The 8,203-nt window shown below is 35.7% G+C and overlaps 1 pseudogene; it reads right to left on the bottom strand.

Annotated features, from left to right (window-relative positions):
* Positions 1 to 6,087: 6,087 nt before the first annotated feature.
* Positions 6,088 to 7,154, bottom strand: LOC100448044 (mesoderm-specific transcript homolog protein-like; annotated as a pseudogene).
* Between the last annotated feature and the right edge of the window lie 1,049 nt (positions 7,155 to 8,203).

An 8,203-nucleotide genomic window follows, 5' to 3' on the forward strand; every position in this document is an offset into this window, starting at 1 on the left:
TCATCAGTGGAAGGTCCATGGACGGAAATGAAATGTTCATGGATTGAAAGAATTAATATTGTTAAAATGTACAAACTACCCAAAGCAATCTACAGATTAAATGCAATCCCTACCAACATAGCAATGGCATTCTTCACAGAATTTTGTTTTTAAATCCTAAAATTTTTGTAGAATCACAAAAGTCCCTGAACAGCCAAAGTAAGCTTGAGCAAACAGAACAAAGCTGAAGGTATTACATTACCTACCTTTAAAACATATCACAGAGTAATGGTAACCAAAACAACATGGCACTGGCATAATAACATATCTGTAGACTAATGAAACAGAATACAGAAACCAAAAATAAATCTATACATGTATAGAAAATTATCAACAAAGAAACCAAAAACATGCATTAGGTAAAGGACAGTCTCTTCAATACACAGCGCTGGAGAAACTGGATTTCCACATGCAGAATAGAAATAGGCACATATATTTCCCAATTACAAAAATCAATTAAAAATGTATGAAAGACTTAAATGTAAGACTTGAAACTTTGAAATTCCTAAAAGAAAACATAGGAGAAACTCTTCATGATGTTGGACTGGGCAGAGTGTTTGAATAAAACATCAAAAGTACAGTCAATGAAAGCAAAATTAGACATGTAGAATTATATAAAACTAAAAAGCCACTGAACAGCAAAGGAAATCATCAAGACTGAAGAGACAACCTACAGAATGGGAGAAAATATTCATAAACTATGTATCTGACTAGTGGTTAATATTCAGAATATAAAGAAACTCAAATCAATAGCAAAACAACAAATAATCCAGTTTAAAATTGGGCAAGAATGTGAATAAACATTTTGAAAAAAAAAAGTACAAGTAGCCAACAGGTGTCTACAAAAAAATGCTCACCATCACTAATCATCAGGGAAGTGCAAATCAAATTCACAATGAAATGTCACCTCACCCAAGTTAGAATAGTTGCTATAAAAAAGAAAAAAAGTAACAAATCTTGGTGGGGATGTGGAGAAAGGAGAACTTTTATACACTGTTGGTGAGAATGTAAATTAGTACCTCCACTATGAAAATCAGCATGAAGGTTCCACAAAATTTAAAAATAGAAGTATGAAATGACCCAACAATCCCACTTCTGGCTGTATATTCAAAAGTAATGAAGTCAGTATGTCAAAAAGAATCTGCACTCCCATGTTTATTGCAGCATTATTCACAATAGCCAAGATATGGACTAAACATATGTGTCCATCAATGAATGAATAAAATAAATGTGAGAGAGATATATATATATATATATATATACACATACACAATGGAATTGTATTTAGCCTTAAAGAATGAAACCCTATGACTTGCAAGAACATGGATGAACCTAGAGAACATATTAAGTACGGCACAGAAGACAGATACCACATGATCACACTCATATGTGGAATCTGAAAAAACCTGATCTCATAGAAGTGAACAGTAGAAAAGTGGTTTCCCAAGGCTGAGGAGAGTATTCAGGGAAGGATACAAGGAGAGGTTGGTCAAAGGGTAGAAAGTCATAGTTAGATAGTAGGAATAAGTTCTGGTATTCTCTTGAAAAGTAGAGTGACTAGTCAACAATAGTGTATTGTATACTTCAAAATAGCTAGAAGAGAGAATTTTGAATGTTCTCATTGCAAACAAATGAGAAGTGTTTGAGGTGATAAAAATGCTAATTATAATGATTTAATCATTACACAAAGCACATAGTTATCTAAATATTACACTGTATCCCATAAATATATATATTTATTATGTATCAATTAAAAATAAAATAAAAACTTTAATAATTCCCTTAAGGTGTGCGATGACCAACAAGTAAGATACGATGTACTTTCTATCTATAGAAGTTCTGGTTCTGCCCTTATCAATTTCCATATTACAATCTTTCCTCCCAGGTACTCCTGCTAACCAGGTAAGTTTAATCATTAAAGTAATTGAACAGTTTGTGTATCTCATTCTCAATTGATAAAATGGAAAAATGACTTTGATTAACTTGATTATGTGAATCTGTTCTCAAAACATGGTCAATTGTTAGAATGTTAATACATGCAGAGAGAGGAAAAAAAATGAGATAGAAAAGCTGAGAACCATATACTAGGGACATCTAGCTTACTAAAGTTTTTCTTCTGCATGAGGTCCTAGAAGAAGTCTTGTCAAATTGTCTTTGATCATAAACTTTTCACATAGTATTAGAAAGATATTCCTTCAGTATGAAGTACGTTTGAAACATTACAGGTACAAGATGTGAAGTCCAGACTAGAAGTGCTACTGGAGGTCACAACGGGGGACATTGCCTTTGGAGAGTAGGCTGTGAATTAGTGTGGCTTATTCCAAGTCAGATGACCAATGAGTGGGACCTGAAGTACTGATCAATCATTTTGAAAGGCCCCATTTTTGCTTTATTGTTCCTGGTGACATTTTGCCTTAACTACACAATGGAGACTTCAGGAGGAAGCTGCTTTCACTACTTTTTTTTTTTTTTAAATTACCATGAGGGTTAGAACATTTTTGTCCAATTACCACTTCTTTTTGCCACCTGAGCACAGTCAGCAGTCAGCATAAAAAAGTGATAATGGGAAGATAATGTCTAACCAGGTCACATTTTGCTTCAAAGGAACAAAACACATACAAAATGCATGTTTTTTTCTGACCTTGGCTTTCATTTCCCTGTAACACTTGACACAGAATTTAGCAGACATTGATATCAGCCATAGCAGAAGATAAAGCAGTGACAAATATAAGGATATAATTGGAAAAGGCCCTATGTTGGACTAAGAGTTTTGGATTCCAATACTTCATTAGTTAATCTCTCTCTCCCTCTGAGTGATTATGCACGGCCTGTCTCATTCTCACTGTCAGATAAAGTCTATTTTATTTGATAAGTTAAATTATTTAAAGATAAAGGGGTGATTTGAAACTATTATAAGGTAGGGTGTGGTGACTCATGCTTGTAATCCCAGCACTTTGGGAAGCTGAGGCGGGTGAATCACCTGAGGTTGGGAGTTCAAGACCAGCCTGACCAACATGGAGAAACCCTATCTCTACTAATAAATAAATAAATAAATAAATAAATAAATAAATTAGCCTGGTGTGGTGGCGCAAGCCTGTAATCCCAGCTGCTCGGGAGGCTGAGGCAGGAGAATCACTTGAACCTGGGGGGTGGAGGTTGCAGTGAGCTGAGATTGCGCCATTGCACTCCAGCCTGGGCAACAAACAAGAGCGAAACTCAGTCTCAAAAAAAAAAAAAAAAAAAAAAAAAAAAGAAAGAAAGAAAGAAAGAAACTATTATGAAAGCATAATTAGGATGTTTTACATTGCTGTTGTAATTCCAGGCAACAATGAGATCAACACAGAAGGAAATTAATAGGCCATTTTTATAACTCCTAGACTGGAATAACTACTTTATGTATATCATAGAATAGAATACTCACAAAAATACTTCAAAGCGAATATTGGCTCCATTTTGCAGATGTGAAAAATAGAGGTCCTGAAAGCCGGATTAACTTGCCTAAGATAACTTAGCTACTAAGTGAGCCATCAGGATTTGAAGCTTCTGCACTAGATCACAACTTCATTGTCAGCTTTCCTAAATACAAAAATGACTGAGGAACAAAGGATAGTTTTTAAACATTATATGAACAAAAGAGTGACCAGAGATGATCACTTATACTAAAAAATTTTGTTAGATATTATGCAGTAAAAATGTTCCTTTACCAAGTAATTTTCAGAAATCCTGATTTAAAGAAGTAAATCAAATGTTTTTTTTTTTTTTTTTTTTTTTGCTATAGGATTTCTTGTAGCTTTTGATATGAATGGTGTATTTCTGAGACTGTACAAAGGATGTGGCATGTTTCAACATTTTTGAGTATAAAGCTTCTTATAAAATTAACTTTCTATTGAATATCCATTGGAAAATACATATACAGGAGGAAAATTTATATCAAATAATCTTTGGTACTTGTACTGAATGAGGGTAATCTGCATTAATTTCAGAAATCTAGAAACATTATAGCCCTAGGGATTGGATCTGAGGATAACAGATTAGAATAAATATTGAAAAATCTATATACTATTAACAGACTTCTGAACTGCCTCTTTTTTCTAGATTTTTGAGACAGAAAGAGTCATGAATCTGATGCTGTCTTTAGAGACATCACAATCTAATTCAATGATTTGCAATTAAGACGGTCAAAGTATGTCGAAATCACCTTCACAGTCTCTTCCAAACTCCACATTCTATTATTTATGAAGTGCCAAACTCTTTATATGTATTAACTCATTTTATTCTGCAGTAACTCCATGAGGAAGGTACTTACATTGTCTTTTTTTCACAAATGAGGAAAGGAAATTAATTTGACCAACATTCTATAATTTTAATGTGGGTGTACCAGAATTTAAACTCAAGTCTATAACTTTGCATTTGAACATTAGATCAGGAACATTCAAGCATTCATAGTAATGGAGATTTCTGGTGGTAGGTAAATCATAGAAATAATTAGTTCCAATTCAAACATTCTGTCTCAGATTGTATATGAGAGATATCTAGGAAATGACATTTCTACAAAGCACTCGAGGAGACTCAGATACTGATGGCTCACAGAATACATGTGATGTTCCTTATTGTATTCCTTAAGCAAAAACCATAATTTGATTCTGTAACATAATTTAACTTTTAAAATTTTTAAATAAACAGCTACTTAAGCTTTACAATCAGAAACACTTAAGCAGCCCTACTGTTTTTAACATGATATCATAATGGCAAAGATCTAACTGTTCAATGTCCTTTTATCTATTAATTATCAGTAAAGAGCCCTGAATTGTGACTTATATATAACAGTTAAAAGACCACTAAGAAGTTGTGTGACTCTCAGCAAGTCACCTATCCTGTCTGAGATTCCTTTTTCTGATTAAAAAAAGAGCCAATCATTCAATTTTTTGCCACAGTTCATTTTTATTAATAGAAAATAAACACTTATTCCAGTTTCAAAGTTGTTATGCTTGAAGTTGCTAATTTAAATAAAACAAATTTTAAATAATCACTTAATAATCCTGCTTTGAAAGGCAATGAAATGTGGATTTAAAAAAAGTAGTATTCAGCACCATTTGCTCATAGATCTTTCAGAATTTGTTCTTAAAGTTTCTGGAACTTTCCTGCCTATAAAGTACAGGAATTACTGAGTTACATTGGAAAGCCTCCCTGGGACAGGCACTGGGGAGGTAAGCAGCCATCACAAAGGAATCAGTGTACATTCAGCATGGTGACTTGACTACAAAATAATCCCTTCCCCTCTATGGTAGCTCAAGAGAGACATGCTTCTAAGCACTGAGGTGTGAGGAGTCTCAGACTGTTATTTTCTGTTAGAATTGGTCTTCTTAGCTAATAACAGTAAATCTCTGGCACAGATGCTATTGGTCCTTAATGTCCTGTGATTTTAGGAAATTCTTTAAATAGTTTGGATTTAGGTCAATTTATTCAGAAATCAAACATATTTAATTAGGTTCACTACTCTGGCAGAGTAAGGGTACACTGGTTTAATATCCTTATAAAATATATACAATGTGTAGGTAAATCACAGTCTTAAACCATACATAGAATACTATATTATTTAAACCAATATCTATTTTAACAAAATGTTTATAATTAAAAACAGCTGATGAAACTAAATCCAAAGGTATGACAAAGGGGACTCAGCTCTGTTGCTTAAAGAACTTTCAAAAAGCATGTGCCCACAAAGCCATTCAAGGACAGGGAAGGAGGTGCCCTTCTCCTTATTGTTACTGTAGAATTCCTGTTGGGGCTGGGCCAGAAATGAACAGTTCTAAATATTTCAGAGAAGTCCAAAATCTTAAAAAGTCTTTTATGCAAAAAAATGTCTTTCTGCATCAGTGACTAGTAATAATGCTCATCAGAATTTCCTAATAACACAAAAACAAAGCCCAGTCCATACATTTGATAAGATGTCAAAGTAATGGGAGGTGGACTATTATGTCAACCTTAGTCAGAGTTTCTGCTGGCTTCTTCCTATATACTGTTCACCGATTTGAGTAAAGTGGATTTGTGAGAGAATAGTGTTTGAAGGCCAGGATCTCTTTTGGGCATTTCTTCCTAAGTGGAATACACAACAGATAAGGGAGTAGGGGAGGTAATACAGGGAAGTTACTCTTTCCAGCTCAGAAGGAGTTGATGAAGCCCATATGTACATTAAAGAAGCCCATGGGATCCTCTAGCTGTGGATCGTGGCTAACGTGGACCACGGCAGCATTTTCCTGTACAGCTCCAAAAACCCTGGGTAGGGGTTCACAGGATCCAATGGCCCATAGATAAAATGAATTGGGATAGTTACAGAGGCAAGAGCTCCCACCCAGTGCCTTCTAAACTTCTTCCTCTGATTGATGTACTGTAAGAGACTGTCAATGACTAAGTTCCCGTCATTGTTGCAGATCCCTGCCCACATGTCCCATAGCTCACTCTCAGAGGGCCGAGTATACGGCCCAAAGACTGGGATGAGACCTCGAGAGAGTATAAAGAAGTTCATCAGCTGCGTGAGGATGGGTGACAGCACACCTCCATCTTTGAGTAGCTTCTAGAGGAGTGGATGGTGAGTCTCAGGAAAGATACCTCCATTTGACAGACAGAGACTCTTTATGGTAAGCCGACCAGACAGATTCTGCTTGTGTCTGTAGAGAAGTTCCTGAGCAACAGTATCTTCATAGTCATGAGACTAAAGGTTGATCCTGCGGTTCTGAAGCCCCAGATGACCCAAAGTGCCTCCACGATGCTGGCCTGCTCAAATATGGAATGGTGATGTGGTCTCTGTTTGTCACTGAAGCCAAAGCCTAAGAAATCAAGGGCAATCACTCAATAAGACCTCAAGGTCAGACTTCCCAAATCTTGTACCAATCGTAGCTGGATGTTGGAAAGCCGTGTAAAAGCACAACTATCTCCGGACTTCCAACCACACTCACAATGTCTTGGTAGAAGATGCGCAGTCCCTTGTAAGTGAAAAACTTTACTGAAGACTTCTATGAGTGAAGGGCAGGGGACAGCTGAAGAGTTGGGATGTGCAGGTACGCAGCAAGCAGGGTCACGGCCAACAGCCCCACCTGCATCCCCCACTACCTCATCCTGATTCGGGTAAGACCTGGGCTACAGGACCCCATGTTTGGGGGAGACAGGTTGTGCAATCATTTCATTTTAAAAATTGTTTTCCATCAAGTGTTTTCATAGTTTTGTCTTATGCACTTTATTTGTGTCTGACCTAATTCATACTCTTCTTGTAACAAAAACAGGTGATGCGACTCTTTTCTTAGTGAATAGAGCTGATGCATAGAACCGTAAGTGGTTTGGCAAGATGACAGGCAGTAAGTAGCTAAGCTGCGATTCACAATCAGATATTTCAGCTATAACACCTCTTTTATGAAAATTATGATAAGATTTTACTTATTCAAGAAATTAATGACCCTTTTAGTTGTATAATTCTTCTATATTCAAGGTGTTAAGAATACTATCTTAAAGCTATGAGAGTTCATATAACTTCTGACAACTGACATATATTTGCAGGACGTTTTAGATGGAGAAAATCTGGCTCAGAGTTGCATAGAAAATCCGAAATAAATTTTGCTTTGCATTTCATACACTTTGACAATTATAATTGGTAGAAATAATAATGAGGAAAATGGTATTCTTCAGCTTGACTTGTTAACTACCTATTTCCTGCCTGTAACCTTAGCAAAGAGAAAGTCCTACAGAAGGGCTTTGTTGTTATAATATTAGACTTCTCTAATTTCCCTTTGACCTCTTTGAATCAGGCTTCTTATCTGGGAATCTGACCAAAACTGTTCACCTCAGTATTTTTGATCTGCTCTAGGTACAGGAAAAGTGCCAAATTTTCAAGTTCATTATCTTAGCTCTTTTAAATTGTTTCTGGTACCAAGGCAAAGGAGATTATATTTCAAAACAGAGGATACAACAACACCCATGACACAACTATGTAAAATCTCAGATATGATTAGAATAATAAGGTCTCAGTATGCATTCCTATCTTATTATGGAGTCATTGAGCTGGAAAGAACTTCAGAGATCTGACAGTTCAGTATACTAGTTTTACAAATAGCGGAAAAGGGAAAGAAGAAAAAAATTAGGGAGAAAAAACCTTGGGGAGGGGGAGAAAGAA

Source organism: Pongo abelii, chromosome 3 (assembly GCF_028885655.2).
Source record: "Pongo abelii isolate AG06213 chromosome 3, NHGRI_mPonAbe1-v2.0_pri, whole genome shotgun sequence".
NCBI lineage: Eukaryota > Metazoa > Chordata > Mammalia > Primates > Hominidae > Pongo > Pongo abelii.